The sequence below is a fragment of the Hyperolius riggenbachi genome, chromosome 1 (genome assembly GCF_040937935.1).
Source record: "Hyperolius riggenbachi isolate aHypRig1 chromosome 1, aHypRig1.pri, whole genome shotgun sequence".
NCBI lineage: Eukaryota > Metazoa > Chordata > Amphibia > Anura > Hyperoliidae > Hyperolius > Hyperolius riggenbachi.
Window position 1 is genome coordinate 619,994,415 of NC_090646.1, and position 20,110 is coordinate 620,014,524.

A 20,110-nucleotide genomic window follows, 5' to 3' on the forward strand; every position below is an offset into this window, starting at 1 on the left:
TATAGTGCAGCAGATACCATTTTTTTTAGGTCATAGCGCCCTTTGTTTCCTGGTAATGCTGTCAAGGCAACCCTAGGAGTGGACTAAAATTGGGTACAGTCCAGTGATGTTGCAGCTTTCTATTCCCCCTCTTGTAGAGCTGGATCATCCATAAGCCAATTCTAGGCAGCTAACTAGAGCCTAGAGAACTTCAGGGGCTGACAAAGGAGGATGCCTTTGTGTTCTCCAATGACATTTATTTACGTAGTGGCAGAGCACAGTTCAAACACTTGCTATTGGTGTTTACTGAAGGATAACTTAAAGGGGATCTATACGAAAAAAGTGCCCCTATGGAGTACTTACCTCGGGAGAGGGAAGCCTCTTGATCTAATGAGGCTTCTCCCTCCCAAGGTAAGTACTCCATAGGGGCACTTTTTTCAAGTTATCATGAAGTAAACACCAATAGCAAATGTTTGACTGTGCTCTGCCACTATGTAAATAAACATTTGTCAGTGGAGATCACAAAGACAGGGATAACCCTTTAGTGTCTTCAAAAGCTGTCACCCTCATTCTGCCTGTGCAAGGTAGAATTTCCAAGAAGCAAGATGGCGGCGTTCGTGAAACAGACAGCAGGTTCTGCCGCTCTGGCCTGCAAGATGAGTTGACATTGTGCACAAGTAAGAGAATTGTATTCAGGTATGTAAATCGTGACAGCGATGGGGTCACATAGAGCCAGGGACGGATCTAGACCAAGTTGCCCCAAGTTGCGCCTGGAGCAAGGTCAGGTTTTGGCGCCTAAACTGCCATTCCCCATGCACATTTTGCCGCCTTTTTAAGAATTTAACAAACTGCGCCTGGGGCAAGAGACCCGCTTGCCCCCCCCCCCCCCCCCCCCCTAGATCCGTCCCTGCATAGAGCAGTGCTTTCCAACTTTGTTTATGTGGAGGGTCAAGCTCCTGAGAGTCTTGGTGTGGAGGGCAGCAACATCCTGGAACTGGGGAGGTGGATCTGAGAGAAAGAGGTGGGCATGGCAGAAGTAGTGAGAGGAGGGGAGTGACACAGCAAACAGACTAGCCACAGCAAGAGCTCTCAAATGCTAAATGCCCATAGGCTGTCACTTGGGCAGCCCTGACATAGGGGAACATTTAGCTCAGGTTTGCTTTAAAGGACATCCGAGGTGACGACAAGTGACATTATGAGATAGCCATGTATATGTACAGTGCCAAGCACACAAATAACTAGGCTGTGTTCTTTTTTTCCTGTCTCTGCCTGACAGAGTTACAAATTAGGTATGCAAGTGAAAGCTTTAGTCTGGGTCGGGATCGGGAGTCGGACTATAGCGTAACCCTCACTAATAAGGAATTACAGCCATAAAACCCTTTCCTGGCAGAAAATGGCTTCTGAGAGCAGAAAAGAGATAAAAATGGTCAATAATTCATAGATTTTAGCACTGACATACTTCAATGAAGGTGTCATTGAGCAAAGACAATAAAACAATAAAAACTTAAAACGTAGATTTAATTACAAAATAAAACTGTGGGATAGCTAAAATGTAATTTTTAGGAGGAGGAGGATAGACACAATTGTTTAGCTCATTAGTTTATTTTTTACCTCGGATGTCCTTTAACGGTCCTTGAACTGAAGTGGTTAATGCAAATTTCGAGCACAAACAAAATTAAATCCAGTTAATGAATGCTGTATCTGGCCTGCAGGTATTTTTTTACCCCTATTAATAAGCAATAAAGAAAAAAGCCAATCTCTGGGCGCTGCTGATCCCTTTTGGTAATTTTCCAGCAATAGCCTATATATATAACAAGTTCATGAGATTCAATGACAAATCGTTATAGGAAATCAAAGCAATGGCTTTAATGTTTGCATAATGTGGAGAAAGAATAAATCTCTCACAAAGCTGTGAAAACGTTAGCAGCCATTGGGGTAATGCTGATATATTGAAGATTTCCTGTTTCCCAGCAGCAGCAGCAGTTGAAGTACGGGAGCGATGAGCAATATCCTGCCAACACAAAATGAAGCCCTCTGTGTTCAGCAGACAATATTTCAGCCCTTTATGGTACAGGAGCAGTTGTTCGCATTTGTTCCCATTCCACACTTAGCATATGAGCAATTGAATTTGCATTTAAACTCTCAGGAAACAATTTGGAGGTGATTTACCTGGTTGACGCTAGTCTCCATGGAGCGCAGGCCGCCGTTTCAGGGGCTATTAGAACTGAGTGCCAGGAATGAACACATTTGCAGGGCGATGAATAGGAAGGCGCGTTTCACCCCTTTATTGCTGGAAATGATCGATTCCTAAGTATTAGTATATCTGCAAAGATTCAAGGGCATTCAAGGTATGAGTCGAAATCTGAACTTCAGGCAGAAATATATTTTGCCTTTTACTATTAAACAGGCCTGGGAAAATGTTCTCAAGCACTAGAGGCCGAGATTCCAAAGTTTCGCCCCAAAGTGGACCCGCCCCAGAATAGGTAGCAAGTGTGCACTCAGTATTAGGAAGACCCCCTGTCAAGTTTAGGTAGCCAGTCTTGTCCCCAGTATTAGGGTCCTCCTCACCCAGTATAAGTAGCCAAATGTGCCCCAACAAATATTAGGTAGTAGAGATGGCCCGAACCTCTGATTTTAGGTTCGCGAACCTCCGCAAACGTTCGCGAACCTCCGCAAACGTTCGCGAACTTGCGAACTTTCGCGAACCGCAATAGACTTCAATGGGGAGGCGAACTTTGAAAACTAGAAACATTTATGCTGGCCACAAAAGTGATGGAACAGATATTTCAAGGGGTCTAACATCTGAGTTTTTGCATGGATGAAGTGGGATAGACGCCAAAAGTCCCAGGGAAAAATCTGGATTTGACGCAAAGCAGCATTTTTAGGGCAGAAATGACATGCTAAATTGGAGGCCTAAAGTGTTTTAAAACATCTTGCATGTGTATACATCAATCAGGGAGTGTAATTAGAGTACTGCTTCACACTGACACACCACACTCACTGTGTAACGCACCGAAAACAGCTGTTTGTGTTGTGGCGGGCGTTCTGGACTGGTGCGCATCATGGCGAGAGTGCAGGCGATAGCGGTTTTCAAGCCCATATGGTCGCCAGGCTGTGGTAGCTCAATGACAGAACAACAGTGATTGTCCAGCTGATCGAATTTGGTCTGTCCACAGTGAAGCAATGACCTTATTATCTTTGGTGTTCCACCCCCCCCCCTCATATAGCCGGCGGTCATTGCGTCATTGTTATACACAAGCCCCTTCACCGCAGCAAGATAATGATCACGAAGGGGAATTGACACATGTACATGCCTTTTGTTTTGTTGTTGCAGCCGCAGTGCAGCCAGAAAAATTAGGCAGGCATGTACACGCACCAGAAAAATTATTACAGCGGCCGCTGCTAGCAGTAGTAGTAGTAGTAAAAATTCAGGAATCTGCCTGGAGTCCTGGAGTCCTGGTGGACCCTGTTGGTGGTGGTGGAGAAGGCAGTCACACGGCATGCCGGCAGAGATGCTGTGTGTAGGGACTGTCTTCGGGCAGGCCTGAGCGTACTTTGCAGACCAGGCATCCATGGTCAGATGGACCCTTGAGCCAACGCTGTGTGCCAGAGATGTCACCACTTGCCTATCAACATCACGGTACAGTTTAGGTATCGCCTTTTTTGAGAAAAAATTGCGGCCTGGTATCTTCCACTGCGGTGTGTGGCTCTGCTTTTGTTTGCTGCTTTTCCTCAGGTAGTCATCCCATTGCAGTTTGTGCTTTGTAATTATGTGCCTTTGTAAGGTAGTTGTCCCTACGCGGGTCTTGGTCTTTCCACGGCTCAATTTTCGGTGGCAGAGAGTACAGATGGCAGTGCCAGAATCAGAGCAGGAGGAGAAAGAAATGCCACGCTTCCTTGAGGAAGCTGAGAAAGATGAGGTGTTCTGTGTTTAATAGTCAACTACGTCCTGACAATATTGGGAGTTGATGGCACGTGCCTTCTTCTGAACACTGTACTTTGGTCGAGGGCTGCACAAAATCATGACAGCGCAACCTCAAAAAGACCTGCCAGGTGGCCTGCCTCTGGCTCTGCCTTTTGTTTTGTCCAATTTGGGGGGGATGAAGTGAAAGGTATGCACTGACTTGACTAATACAATGTACGGTTACACAGGTGCAGTAAACAGGTATGCAGTGACTGGTATTACAAATGTGCAGCTGCCTGTCACACACACAGGTACCCTGAACAGGTGCAATGACTGGTGGTATTAACAATGCGTGGGCTCACGTAGGTATAGGTGGGTAGGTGCACTGAACAGTGAACAGGTGCAGTGACTGAGATTACAAATGTGCAGCTGCCTGTCACACACACGGACTGCAATGACAGGTGCAATGAATGGTGGTATTAACAATGCGTGCGCTCACGTTGGTAGGTAGGTAAGTGCACTGAACAGTAAACAGGTGCAGTGATTGGGATTACAAATGTGCAGCTGCCTGTCACACACACACACGGACTGCAATGACAGGTGCAATGACTGGTGGTATTAACAAAGCGTGCGCTCACGTAGGTATAGGTAGGTAAGTGCACTGAACAGGGAACAGGTGCAGTGATTGGGATTACAAACGTGCAGCTGCCTGTCACACACAGGTAGTCACTGAATGTGCTGGGCCTGGCAGTGGCACAGCAGGAATAAAGGTGCCAAAGGCCAGCTGCGACTGACTGACAGGGCTGTATATAATGCAAGTGGGCCACACAAAAAAAAAAAAATAGATCACAAGAACAACATTAGCTCTCAAAAGAGCTGTTGAGGGGTGCATTTTTAGCAATAATAATCAGCAAGGAGCAAGCTAACAAGCCTACAAGAGCCTAACTAAGCTTTCCCTATAGCTCTCTCTGCAGCAGCTCTCCCTTCTCTAATTACTGCAGCCACACGGGTGAGTGAAAAGGCTGATGCTTTTATAAGGGCAGTGGGGCTCCAGGAGGGAGTGTAGCCTGATTGGCTACAATGTGCCTGCTGACTGTGATGTAGAGGGTCAAAGTTGACCCTAATGATGCACTATGGGGGCGAATCGAACTTCCGCAAAAGTTAGCGGTTTCCTCGTAAACTCGAACCACAGAAGTTCACCGCGAACCGTTCGCCGGCGAAACAGTTCGGGCCATCTCTATTAGGTAGGTTGCCCCTCGGTATAGATAGCAGTATTGGTAGCAAGATGTTCCCCCAGTATTAGACAGCCCCAATTTCCAGATGTAGCTCCTGTATTAGGTAGCCCCCCTCCCAAGGTAAGATAGCCAGATGTAGCTTGCCTACCCAGGTAAGATTGCCAGATTTACCCACAGTATTAGATAGTCTCCCCTCAAGTATAGATAGCCAGTTTTCCCCTCCTCCAGTATTAGGTAGCGCCCCCCCCCCTCCCCATATAGATAACCATTTGTGGCACTGGCCCCCAGTATTAGGTAGCCACTCCCCTTGTATAGATAATCCGGTGTGCCCCCAAAGTTAAGTAGCCTTCCCCCTTGTATAGATAACCAGATGTGCCCCCCCCCAGTGTTAGGAAACCTCCCACCTCCAAGCATAGATCGCTAGATGTGCCCCCCAGTATTAGGTAGTCTCCCCCAATACATATAGTCAGATGTGCCCCCCAGTGTTAGGCAGCCTCTCACCTCCTCGCATAGATAGCTAGATGTGCCCCCCAGTATAAGTTAGCACCCCAGAATAGAAAGCCAGATGTTGAGTATCAGGGGCACCCCAGTATTAGGTAGTGTCTCCCAGCATAGGTAGCCCCCAGTATCAGGTAGCTTTCACCCCCATATGCAGAAAGGTGCAGATCGTGTGGGTACAACTCATTAGTGAGCGCTGCCTGGAACTAAGCTCAAAATAAGTCACTGCCTTGTTAAAAATGCTGCGCGCAGAACGCTGGGGTTCTTTGGGGGTGGGGCTTAAGCCATAAGTGGGCTCAGACAAAGACTGGGGGTCATGGTGTAGCTAAGGAGCTATGGGCCCCGGTGCAAGTTTTGCATTGGAGCCTTTGCATTGGAGCCCCCCCCCCCCAAACATGCTATACATAACAATTGACATGGTCCACAAAAGCCAATAAAGGGCAACCACAGCGTCAGGGGTGCAAGAAGGGGATGGGGATTAGTTTGTTAATGATTACTACCAGGGTCGGACTGGGACACTGGGGGCCCACCAAAGAAATTTAAACCTGGGGCCCACACATCCCATGATTGCAGTGAAAAAAAAGCGTGACCATGCACCGGAAGGTGGGCGTGGTCGTGATGTATTATGGACAGGGCCAAATGTACATGATCTTAGCAGCATTGTAATTCAGAGACACTGCTGCCCAGCAAAACTTTGCATAGAGTCCCCTCCTTCAATATAAAGTAATGTCCTACTTTGCAGAGGTTGCGACCGCATCGGGACCCTTGGGCCAAAGGGGCCCCGAAGGGCCCTCCCTCAACTACAGTATCAACTCTCTATTGGTCCTGTGCTCATATTAATAACTTCTATAGATACTTTGAACAGTGGTAATCATTAACAAGCTATTTCCCATCCCCTTCTTGCTCCTCTGACACTGTAGTTGCCATTGGCAGGTTTTGGTGCATCGTATCAATTATGTATAGAGTGCTTGGGGGGTCCCATTGTAAAAATTTGCATCGAGGCCTACAGCTCCTTAGCTACGCCACTGCTCTCAGCATGAGTGATTACAGCACTGAGAAGAGGTTTTTTGTGCTGCAGGCAGCAATTGGAGCTCTGTCAGACAAGGAAGGGGGGCCCACCAGAGGCCTGGAGGCGGGGCCCACCGAGGTAAAAAACTGTACTACTGTGGCCCAGTCCGACCCTGATTACTACTATTCAAAGTATCTATCAAAGTGAATATTATCAGCACAGGACCAATAAAGAGGTGGTTGAGGGTAGGCCCCATGGGGCCCCTCTAGCCCAAGGGCCCCGATGCGGTCGCTACCTCTGCACCCCCTATTGCTACGCCACTGCTGGGGGTAACTTCTGGGTACTTTAGACACTCACTGTTGTTAGAGGGATATATTTAATTTTTAAAGAGGCAGTGACATATTTTGAGTTTAGGTCCACTTTCAGCATGTCACCCAGTGACAGTGTCTCCTCTCTGACTCTTCCAGCGGCGCACGTAATGAGACGTGGCATAATAGAGGGCATCATAGAGAGACAATGCAGAGCTGTATGACATGGTGAAGATCCCGGCAGTGCTGACAGGTGAGTTGTACATGCATGCTCTGTACTGGGGAGGGGGGCACTCAGGGAGCACAGGTGTGCCTTGGCCCGCCCTGGTATTAAAGGACACCCGAACTGACAAAAAATTTCCTAAACTAAACATGAGAATGTGTCTTTTATGGGATCCTGATACTGACAGGTTCCCTAGTTTTGCCAGGTTCCTCTCCAGTGCAACGCTCTTACCCTGGGGGGGAAATAGAGGGGGGTCGCATTGCCCCCCCCCCCAAAAAAAAAATAAAAAAATAAAAAAAATAAGGTGTAGTCTCATCTCGAATTGGTTTGCTCCAAGTTAAAGTGAAATGACCTGTAAGAATGAAGTATGGCAATAGGTCAGTGTTAAAGGACAACTGAGATGACATTTGACATGATGAGATAGACATGGGTATGTACAGTGCCTAGCACACAAATAACTTTCCTGTGATCCTTTTTTTTCTTTCTCTGCCTGAAAGAGTTAAATATCAGGTATGTAAGTGGCTGACTCAGTCCTGACTCAGACAGGAAGTGACTACAGTGGGACCCTCACTGATAAGAAATTCCAACTATAAAACACTTTCCTAGCAGAAAATGGCTTCTGAGAGCAGGAAAGAGATAAAAAGGGACAACATTTCATAGATTTTAGCTCTGGCATACTTCAATGAATGTGTCATTGAGCAAAAACAATAAAACAGTTAAAACGTAACCACTTCTGTGCCAGGGGGTATTTTTGCTGATCGGTGCTGCGTGGGCTCTCCAGCCCGCAGCACCGATCAGCTAGCAGCCAGGGCGATCAGACTTCCCCCCTTTTTTTCCCACTAGGGGGATGTCCTGCTGGGGGGGTCTGATCGCCGCCAGCTGCTTGCGCTTGCGGGGGGGGGGGGCTCTTCAAAGCCCCCCTCCGCAGCGCTTCCTGCCCTCCTTCCCCTTCCCTCCCTCTCCTTCCCCCTGTGAGTGGCGCAGGACGGATTTCCGTCCTGCGCCTGATGGGATAGGCTTTAGCCTATCAGATGCCGGCAATCCCCGGCCAATCAGAGGCTGGGGATTGCCGATCTCCTCTTCGGCGCTGCTGTATACATGTAAACACCGGGGAAGATCTTCCCCGTGTGTTTACATTTACCCTGCGAGCCGCGATCCGGCGGCTCGCAGGGTGTTCACGGAGACACGCTCCGTGAACTGACATGGAATGCAATCCACTTCAGGACTCAGGGGCGTAGTTAAGCGTACGCAGAATCCTGAAGTGGTTAAAATGTAGATTTAAACATAAAATAAAACTGTGGAATATCTTAAAAGTCATTTTTAGGAGAAGGAAGATAGATACAATTGTTTATTTCATTAGTTTATTTTCGGGTGTTCTTTAAATAACAATTAGACTTCTTGTCCCCCAATACATTTAACCAAGCAGCTCAATGTCCCCCAAATGACATAATGAGACAACATGCTTGTCCCAGTAAAAAAAAAAATTCCATTAGGACCATGATAGACCCCAGTAATTGTCAATGATCATGATAGAAGGCTTCCTCTATCCCTTTACCTTTCCGTTACAGCTTCTGACCTCATCCCACCATCCATTAAAAGAGTTCCCCCTAAAAAGTTAGGGTGGGGGGGGACTCGGAGAGTAAAGTGTAGTTGAGGTACAGGCTCATTATTGTAATGTAAATAATACATTTCCAATATGTTTTACTATCAGTGTACTAAAGCCTCATACACACAAGGCACCGTAGTAGCTGTTGCTAGCACACAGGAGATGCGTGCACAACAGCTCGGCGACAGCTCCGCCTGAGCGACAGCTGTCTACATGTCTCTGCCCAACAGGCAGAGACACAGCGGAAGCTGTCGCTGAAGGTTCGGCCCCCCACCGGAAGCTCCGTTGACAGTATGTGGGTAGCTGTCGCTAGTCCGCATACACACGCAGTACGCGTGGCGGACCAGCGACAGTTGCGGAGACAGACGTTGCCGGCGATTGAACTTTTCAATCGCATGGCAACTGCTGTCTCCGGCGACAGTTCGGGGTGCGCGCCTCATACACACGGGCAACTGTCGCTGCAACATGCGTGCGCCATGTGTTTCCAGCGACAGTTGTTCCCCATGTGTATGAGCCATAACACTTTTAAAGATTAAACTGTAGACTCTAGTTTTATTATAGCAGTTTACCACTTTGCAATTAAATTGTGAATCTGGAAGAGTGACAGTTTTATGCCCTGTGTAGGTGTGTTGACGCTAGTGGGAGTCTGTGGTCTTTTTTGTTCTTATACATTCAGAAGACCGAAGAGCAAGGAAGTTAGTGATCAATTCTCTCTGTGCGTTCATTTCATGGCACCCTGAGGGTATTTTGAGAATAGTGGTTATTTTCTCTTAAATGGATCTTCTGTTTGTTGAGTATCTCTCTTTCAGTTTCTGTGCGTCAAACACGATAAGATACATTTTAACTGTAGTGCAGTAGGGTGATGTAATGGCAGCAGGCAATTCAATGAAAAATCTTTTGGTTTCAAACTGCTGAGTGCCCAACTGTGTTTAAGGCGCAGGCTGGTGTTGTACTTGTTTTCTGGTTGAACTCGATGGGCGTATGTCTTTTTTCAACTTAAATAACTATGTAACTATGTATATAGAATTCAGTAGTTAGATACATTTTGTCTCCATGTGGCATACAAAATGAATTTATTTACGAATAAGAATCTTCTTTTACAATTTTTTCTCTGCTGTGCTTATTATACCTTAGCGCTGCCAAAAATTTAAAAAATGTTCTCCTCTGTCCCCCTCTGTTACGTTTTAATAGCCCTCCATACTTACTTCCGTGCCGGGTGGGTGAGTGTCGGGTGGCGCTGCCCGGCGGCACGCATCCTTGATTGCGTCTGCGGCTGGAAGCAGTCTGCGCATGCACACAATGTCATAACTTTGTAGTGGGCATGAGCAGTGCTCTCCCACCTGGGGGCGTGCTATCAATGACGCGCAGTGCCTGTGCACTACTCACCGACCCTCCTGACCTGGAAGTAAGCTCAAAGGGCAACAGGAAAAAAGGGCGCCGGCTGAAGGTGGACGAAAAAGGCACCGCCATAGACTTTAATGCAACTATCGTTAATACGGCGAAAAAAGCAGAAAAAAGGGCGCTGCGATAAATATCGTTAACAACATTAGAACATTAAAGTTTGCAAAGTATGTTATCTTTTTAGAAGCTTGCAACATTAGTTTTTATCATATTATTTTGTTTGTATGTACAAATTTTATGTTATCAAAGATATTATCGTTTCTATGAGGAAAAGGGTGTTTCTGCAGAGGGAGTGGTTAGGGTTAGGCACCACCAGGAGGAGTGGTTAGGGTTAGGTAACACCAGGGGGGTGGTTAGAGTTAGGCACCACCAGAGGGGGGGGGGGGGGTTGGGCACCACCGGGGGGGGGGGGGGTGGTTAGGGATACGCCGATCTGTGACGATGCCTCCGGCAGCACTGAAACAGCGTTCCGACATAACGCTGGCTGCCGGGCAAGCCAGCACCTCTATTGCGTACATTGCCAGTTCGTGCCAGGTGTCTAGCTTCGATACCCAATAGTTGAAGGGTGCAGATGGATTGTTCGACACAGCTACGTCATCTGACATGTAGTCCTTGACCATCTTCTCCAGGCGATCGGTGTTGGAGGTGGATCTGCACGCTTGCTGTTCAGTGGGCTGCTGCTGCATGGGTGTCAGAAAATTTTCCCACTCCAAGGACACTGCCGATACCATTCCCTTTTGGGCACTAGTTGCGGCTTGCGTTGTTTGCTGCCCTCCTGGTCGTCCTGGGTTTGCGGAAGTCAGTCTGTCGGCGTACAACTGGCTAGAGGAGGGGAAGGATGTCAATCTCCTCTCTAAAGTCTCCACAAGGGCCTGCTGGTATTCTTCTATTTTGACCTGTCTGACTCTTTCTTCAAGCAGTTTTGGAACATTGTGTTTGTACCGTGGATCCAGAAGGGTATAAACCCAGTAATTGGTGTTGTCCAAAATGCGCACAATGCGTGGGTCACGTTCAATGCAGTCTAGCATGAATTGAGCCATGTGTGCCAGAGTCCTACCAGAATCCTCATCATCCTCTTGTGAGCGTTGTGATAGTTGTTGTGATGCATCATAGTCGTCACCTTCCTCCTGGTCTGCTTCTGCTGACCATTCGCGCTAAATTGTGGAAGTCCAACGTGCACCGCTCTGGCCCTCGTCAGTGGTGGCATGAAATTCCTGCTCCAACTCCAGCTGTTCCTCCTCCTCTTCTTCGTCATAGCTGCTGGGGCCAGCGTTCCCTGAGGCGGATGGCCTGATGTTGGTACCATCACGCTGATCGTTTTCTCCTTCAGATTCCCCCAGTTGCATCATGACAGCTGTTTCCTTGATTTTCAACATTGACCTCTTCAGTAAACACAGCAGTGGTATGGTAATGCTGACTGAAGAGTTGTCACTGCTCACAAGCAACGTGGATTGCTCAAAATTTTGGAGGACTTGGCAGAGGTCCAACATGTTGGCCCAATCGGATCCACAGAAGCTTGGCAGCTGTCCGGATGCGCCTCGGTACTGCGCCGTCATGTACTGGACCACTGCACTCTTCTGCTCACAAAAGCGGGCTAGCATGTGCAGCGTAGAATTCCAGCGTGTAGGGACATCACACAGCAAGCGATGGTGGGGGAGATTGAAGCGCTCCTGCATCTTGGCGAGTGCCCCCGAAGCAGTACTGGAATTTCTACAATGTTTGGCCACTCGACGCACCTTCAACAGAAGATCGGCCACGCCTGGGTATGTCCTCAGGAACCGCTGAACTACTAGGTTCATCACGTGCGCCAGGCAAGGGATGTGTGTCAGCTTAGCCAACCTTAAAGCGCGAATGAGATTACTCCCATTATCACACACAACCATGCCCGGTTTCAGGTCCAGCGGTGCCAGCCACAAATCCGTCTGTTCCTTTATTCCCTTCCAAATTTCCTCCCCTGTGTGCTGCTTATCCCCAAGGCAGATCAGCTTCAGCAACGCTTGCTGACGCATGCCAACAGCTGTGCTGCACTGCTTCCACGATCCTACTGCTGCTGGGTTAGTGTTTCCGGATGAGGTACAGCTTTGAGATGCGTTGGAGGAGAAGGAGTCAGAGAGTTAGGTGCTGCTGTTGTTATCCAGTGGGAGGGACGGCGGTGCAGCTGTTTGCGGCGTGGGCAACACCCGCGCCGTAGCAGGTGAGGAATCGCTGCCAGGCTCCACAAGGTTCACCCAGTGTGCGGTAAGGGAGATGTATCGACCCTGGCTGAACGCACTCGTCCAGGTGTCAGTGGTGAGGTGAACCTTGCAGGCAACGGCATTCTTCAAGCTTCAGGTTATTTTGCTGACCACGTGCTCATGCAACTCAGGCACTGCAGAGCGCGCAAAGTGGTAGCGGCTGGGAACCACGTAACGTGGGATGGCCACTGACATCATGCCCTTGAAGCTGTTTGTCTCCACCACTCGATATGGCAGCATTTCGCAGGCCAGAAGCTTGGCTATGCTGGCTGTTACTGCCACGGCCCGGGGGTCATTTGCTGGCAATTTCCTCTTGCGCTCAAACATCTCCGACACAGACAACTGAACCGTAGCGCTGCACACGGAAGGGCTGTTGGTTGTTGTGTTTGATGAAGACTGGGAGACCTCAAGAGCACTACTCCGGAAAGTGACAGTGTCAGCGTCGTCTGATGTTTGTGAATGTTGTGAACCACGCAATGGCTGGGCTACCGCTGCTGCTGAGGCGGGTCTGGTGGTGAGTCTGGTGAACCCAAGGGAGGCAGTGTTGCTGGTACCCTGTCCTGCCGAGTTTGCCCACAGAGTGGGATGTTTGGATAGCATGTGGCGGCTCATGCTGGTGGTGGAGAGGTTGTTAATACTTTTCCCCCTGCTCAGGCGGGTCTTGCACACCTTGCAAATCGCCATGGTAACATCCTCAGTGCAGTCTTCAAAGAAAGCCCAGACTTTGGAGCACCTGCCTTGCTGGCGATTTCTGTTTGCTCCTCTTTTGCCTCTCACTTGAACTTCCACGCTTGTGGTGCCTGAAATTGCGCGCCGCCTACCTTGTGGCACAAGGCGAACTCGTGCAGCAGTGGGTTCTTCAACAGACTCATCTGTGCTGCTGCTACGACGGCGATGTTCTCGTTCACAAACAAAATCTGGGTCTCTGTCCACATTGTCCATACCCTCCTCTTCCATCTCCTCAAACTCGTCATATGTCATTGTGGGGGGCCGCCGCCGTGGAGTAGAGCTCCCCAGAACAACCTCTGCGCAGCTCACTCCAACGTCGTCTTCCAGATCTTGTCGGCCGACCTTCTGCAATTGCAACCCCTCCTGCCCAACTTGCTCTGGGATTTGGGTTTCCGAGTCCTCCTCGGACTCGCCTTGTATTTCAGTGCGCGGTGCATTTCCCACAGTTAATGGTTGTGAATCCGGGCACAACATTTCTGGCTGTTCCTCCATTGACCTTTGAAAGGTGGAAGTTTGTTGGGCTGGGAATAGCTCCTGCGAATACCCCATTGTGTCCTGAGGTAATTCATCGGACTGGTTATCTGGCAGTTGTGTGCGTGGTGTCGCTGCCGGTTGTGTCAGCTTTGTGCCCACTGGCTCCTTGTAACTGGCTGAGGACTCGGACCTCGTGTGTGATGTGCTGGTGCTGCTTAACCCACTGCTGGACGCTTGAGAGGTCATCCAAGTAATTATCTGGTCCTGTTCTTTTGGATTTGTGAGGGTTGTTGTCCTGGACAACATGGGCGGTATTGAGTGGGTTTTCTTGGGTGCTCCCCTGTGGCCTGTACGTGAACCGTCAGGGGAAACACCTCTTCCCTTGCCCCTCCCTATTTCACCGGATTTCTTCCTCATTTCACTTATCCTTACAGTACACGCTGACTGGCAGCAGTACAGTGGCAGTACAGAAATTCTATACAGTACCACTATTCCCAGCAGCGACACAGAGCACAATGCTATACAGTGGCGGGTGAGCGGTGTACCACTATTCCCAGCAGCGACACAGAGCACAATGCTATACAGTGGCGGGTGAGCGGTGTACCACTATTCCCAGAAGACACAGAGTGGCAGTAAACAGAATGCTATATAGTGTGGCTGAGCGAGGTACACAGAGTGGCAGTAAACAGAATGCTATATAGTGTGGCTGAGCGAGCGGTGTACTACTATTCCCAGCAGACACAGAACAGTAAACAGAATGCTATATAGTGTGGCTGAGCGGTGTACCACTATTCCCAGCAGCGACACAGAGCACAATGCTATACAGTGGCGGGTGAGCGGTGTACCACTATTCCCAGCAGCGACACAGAGCACAATGCTATACAATGGCGGGTGAGCGGTGTACCACTATTCCCAGCAGCGACACAGAGCACAATGCTATACAGTGGCGGGTGAGCGGTGTACCACTATTCCCAGCAGCGACACAGAGCACAATGCTATACAGTGGCGGGTGAGCGGTGTACTACTATTCCCAGCAGACACAGAACAGTAAACAGAATGCTATATAGTGTGGCTGAGCGGTGTACCACTATTCCCAGCAGCGACACAGAGCACAATGCTATACAGTGGCGGGTGAGCTGTGTACCACTATTCCCAGCAGCGACACAGAGCACAATGCTATACAGTGGCGGGTGAGCGGTGTACCACTATTCCCAGCAGCGACACAGAGCACAATGCTATACAGTGGCGGGTGAGCGGTGTACTACTATTCCCAGAACACACAGAGTGGCAGTAAACAGAATGCTATATAGTGTGACTGAGCGAGGTACACAGAGTGGCAGTAAACAGAATGCTATATAGTGTGGCTGAGCGAGCGGTGTACTACTATTCCCAGCAGACACAGAACAGTAAACAGAATGCTATATAGTGTGGCTGAGCGGTGTACCACTATTCCCAGCAGCGACACACAGCACAATGCTATACAGTGGCAGGTGAGCGGTGTACCACTATTCCCAGCAGCGACACAGAGCACAATGCTATACAATGGCGGGTGAGCGGTGTACCACTATTCCCAGCAGCGACACAGAGCACAATGCTATACAGTGGCGGGTGAGCGGTGTACCACTATTCCCAGCAGCGACACAGAGCACAATGCTATACAGTGGCGGGTGAGCGGTGTACTACTATTCCCAGAAGACACAGAGTGGCAGTAAACAGAATGCTATATAGTGTGGCTGAGCGAGCGGTGTACTACTATTCCCAGCAGACACAGAACAGTAAACAGAATGCTATATAGTGTGGCTGAGCGGTGTACCACTATTCCCAGCAGCGACACAGAGCACAATGCTATACAGTGGCGGGTGAGTGGTGTACCACTATTCCCAGCAGCGACACAGAGAACAATGCTATACAGTGGCGGGTGAGCGGTGTACCACTATTCCCAGCAGCGACACAGAGCACAATGCTATACAGTGGCGGGTGAGCGGTGTACTACTATTCCCAGCAGACACAGAGTGGCAGTAAACAGAATGCTATATAGTGTGGCTGAGCGAGCGGTGTACTACTATTCCCAGCAGACACAGAACAGTAAACAGAATGCTATATAGTGTGGCTGAGCGAGGTACACAGAGTGGCAGTAAACAGAATGCTATATAGTGTGGCTGAGCGAGCGGTGTACTACTATTCCCAGCAGACACAGAACAGTAAACAGAATGCTATATAGTGTAGCTGAGCGAGGTACACAGAGTGGCAGTAAACAGAATGCTATATAGTGTGGCTGAGCGAGCGGTGTACTATTATTCCCAGCAGACACAGAACAGTAAACAGAATGCTATATAGTGTGGCTGAGCGAGCGGTGTACTACTATTCCCAGCAGACACAGAACAGTAAACAGAATGCTATATAGTGTGGCTGAGCGAGGTACACAGAGTGGCAGTAAACAGAATGCTATATAGTGTGGCTGAGCGAGCGGTGTACTACTATTCCCAGCAGACACAGAACAGTAAACAGAATGCTATATAGTGTGGCTGAGCGAGGTACACAGAGTGGCAGTAAACAGAATGCTGAGCGAGCGGTGTACTACTATTCCCAGCAGCGACACAATGACTGGGGGGACCCTGGCTAGCGTGGCTGGAGCGCGAACTACCCTGCCTGCCTACCCAAAGCTAAACCCACAGACAAATGGCGGAAATATGACGTGGTTCGGGTATTTATTTACCCGAACCACGTGACAGTTCGGCCAATCAGAGCGCGTTCGGGTCCGAACCACGTGACCCGTTCGGCCAATCACAGCGCTAGCCGAACGTTCGGGGAACGTTCGGCCATGCGCTCTTAGTTCGGCCATGTGGCCGAACGGTTTGGCCGAACACCATCAGGTGTTCGGCCGAACTCGAACATCACCCGAACAGGGTGATGTTCTGCAGAACCCGAACAGTGGCGAACACTGTTCGCCCAACACTAATCAGCGCTAAGGTATCCTTTAATGTAGATTATAATTCTTTTCGATGGGACCTTTTTAGAGCCGGGACAAGGTCCTCCAGCACCCAAGGCTGAGACACCAAAGTGCGCCCCTCCATCCCTCCCACCCCAGCCGTCACACACTGATTGCTATTAGCACCCCCAGGGCCCCTAACCACCCCCCCAACACCCTTAATCTCTAGTTATCTGGCTTGCCGTCACTGCCATGTATCCCCTTTTCTTATTTCTCTCTGCTTCAAACACAATAGGGGAATGATAGCTGAGTGAGTTTGGAAATTGAGTTTGTAATTTCGTGTAATTTCGCATACTTTTGTACTGACTTTACCAGGTAATGGCAAAGCCGCCATACATGCTATGGTAACCAAAATTGCTATGTATGTTAAGGGGAAAAGTGGGAACACGTCAAAATGTAATTTTACAGAGTTTAAAAAACAGTTTTCTTTTGAATGTTTTAAATCGATTTTCTGGTCTTTTTAAAAAAAAAAACATTTTGACTATCCCACTTTCCCCCTTAAAGAGGAACTCCAGAGAAAATAACATAGTGAAAAAAAAGTGCAATAATTATTTATAAATAATTTAGTCAGTGTTTTCCCATTTTCCCAGGGTTTTCCCTGATTTACATTCTGACATTTATCAAATGGCGACATCTTTACTGCTGGCAGGTGATGTCAGTGGAAACAGATGATCCATTTTTGGCAGTTGGAAACAGCTGTTATTTCCCACAATGCAACAAGTCTCTCACAGTGTGATGTCAGCATCCTGGCGCTGACATCACACTATGGGAGGGGTTTCACCACAATATCAGTCATACAGAGCCCCCCTGATGATCCATTTGAGAAAAGGTAAAGATTTCTCATGGGAAAGGGGGTATCAGCTACTGATTGGGATGAAGTTCAATCTTTGGTTATGGTTTCTCTTTAACATGCGTAGCAATTTTGGTGATGATGATAGCAAGTATGAGGGGATTTACTATTAACCACTAAAGTTGGCACAAAATTAGGCGTAATTGCAAAATGACTACCTGATGACAGTTACAAACAAAATGAATTATGTTGTTTTTTTTTCTGACATTTCGCATAATTGCGAATTACAATGCAAAATTATGATTAAGCGAAATTTGTGCTGATCACTAGTCTCTACTGATGTGAAGGAGAGACTTTTTTTTGTTTTAATGCACAGAATCATTATTTGTTTTGTTTTTTAAAACATTTTCTAAAAATGTAAGAGAATAGTTAGGAACCCTGAACTTTTTACCCATTATCCCATATGCAGAATGGTACTGCTAAGGTAATGTAGAGATGGTGAATGTGGGGCGTTGCTGCATAAGCAATACCAACTCACATGGTGTGTGGCATTGTGGGAAGTTTGCAATGAATAGGCAGAGCCCCTTCCCCCCTCCACACGCATACACCGCATGTTCATCCAATGTGGGGTTAAAGAGAATCTGTATTGTTAAAATCGCACAAAAGTAAACATACCAGTGTGTTAGGGGACATCTCCTATTCCCCTCTGTCACAATTTCGCCGCTCCCCGCCGCATTAAAAGTAGTCAAAAACAGTTTTAAAAAGTTTGTTTGTAAACAAACAAAATGGCCACCAAAACGGGAAGTAGGTTGATGTACAGTATGTCCACACATAGAAAATACATCCATACACAAGCAGGCTGTATACACCCTTCCTTTTGAATCTCAAGAGATCATTTGTGTGTTTACCTTCCCCCTCCAACTCTCATCCACGGAAGAGTTACAGGCTGATTTTTTCTTCCTGCAGACAGCTCTGCCCGTGTATGTAAGTCCTCAGCATGTGACTCCTTTCACAATAGAGGATTTATCCAGCTTGTAAAAGATAAGAGAGCAGAGAAAAGCTTTCTAATGTAAATAACACACACACACAGGAGTGTGCATAGAGGGGCCTGGAGGGGGGGCGTGCATAGCAGATCAACACTGAAGAGTTGGCAGCCTTCCAAACACAGGGCGACAAGTCCGACAGGGGAAAGATAAGTGGATTTATTACAGAGACAGTGATAGTAGAAAGTGCTGCAGTAAGCCAGAGCACATTAGAACAGGTTTTGGAACTTGTAGGATGGTAGAAAACAGGATTACATTTTTGTTACAGAGTCCCTTTAAGCACTGGGAATGACTTTTTCCAACTTGTGGCAAATTTTGTTGCAAGCTTGTTGCTATTTCTGTGTGGCTTGGATTTGGGCCGGTTAAAGGACCACTATCACTAACAATTGTAAAAATAAAATCCATATGTATGCATACGCACAAAATGTCAATTTCTTCGTCCCTGTCACTTACAATAGGTTGTAAAAATCTGACAGATCTGTCACGTTTAGGACTAGTTCTTCGCCTCATGGGGGATCCTCAGGGTTTTCTTTATTTTCAAAAGCACTTACTGGACAGCAGTTACTCAGTTCACCTGCCAAAATGGTGTGCAACTAAGTAGGAAAGCTGACTGGCATCTTTGTATAGAGTTTTTCCAGGTATTGCTTTTTTAAAGAACAACTGACATACTAAAAAACTCCCATATGGAGATGGACTAGCCCAAATCCTGTTAGATCTGTCTGGGAGTGTTCTGCGCCTGCCCAGTTACAAGCGTTAACTAACAGTGCAGGCGCAGAATGCTACCCACAATGGGATCACGATCAAGGAGGCACGCGGCCCTGAACAGAGCATGCGCAGCACCTCCTGCATTGCGGACTTACATTTGGCTGCAGCAGCACATCGGATTGGACCAGGAGGACACTGAGGGAGCTGACAGGGTACAGCGGGCTGGGAGAAGCCCCAGGTAAGCAAAATAAAATCTCTTATCCATCCCCATTTACTTTAACTACTTTGGCCTCCTGGACGTACTAGCTACGCCCAGGAGGCCATGTGCGCGACCGCGCGCTCCCGCGGCCGATCACGCGCGTGCACGCGTGCTCCCGGCCGCGGTTCGTTAGCCTGGCAATCAGTGAATCGGGCTATGGTGCCCGATCACTGATTCCTCTCCCCCGCAGAAAAAGCGACAGCTTCTCTCAGAAGCTTCGCTTTTTCTGGCTGTTGCGTCCCCCATGCGTCTCTCTAAGCGTATGTTACGCTTAGAGTGACGTCATGTAAACAAACTCATGGCCATCTTGTGGCCAAAAAGTAATACTACAACTAAAACTAAAAAAAAATAAAAATCAACACACATTTACATTATAACCATATTGTTTACATCCCACCCTCCCAAAACTACCCAAATAAAATGTTTTATATAAAAAATAAATAAAAAACATTACAATAAAAAAAAATGTAAATATTTACCTAAGGGTCTAAACTTTTTAAATATCAATGTGAAAATGAAATATTTCTATATTTTTTTTTATTTTAAACTTGTAAATAGTGATAGATGCAAAACGGAAAAAATGCACCTTTATTTCCAAATAAAATATTGTCGCCATACATTGTGATAGGGACATAATTTTAACGGTGTAATAACTGGGACATATGGGCAAATACAATACGTGAGTTTTAATTATGGAGGCATGTATTATTTTAAAACTATAATG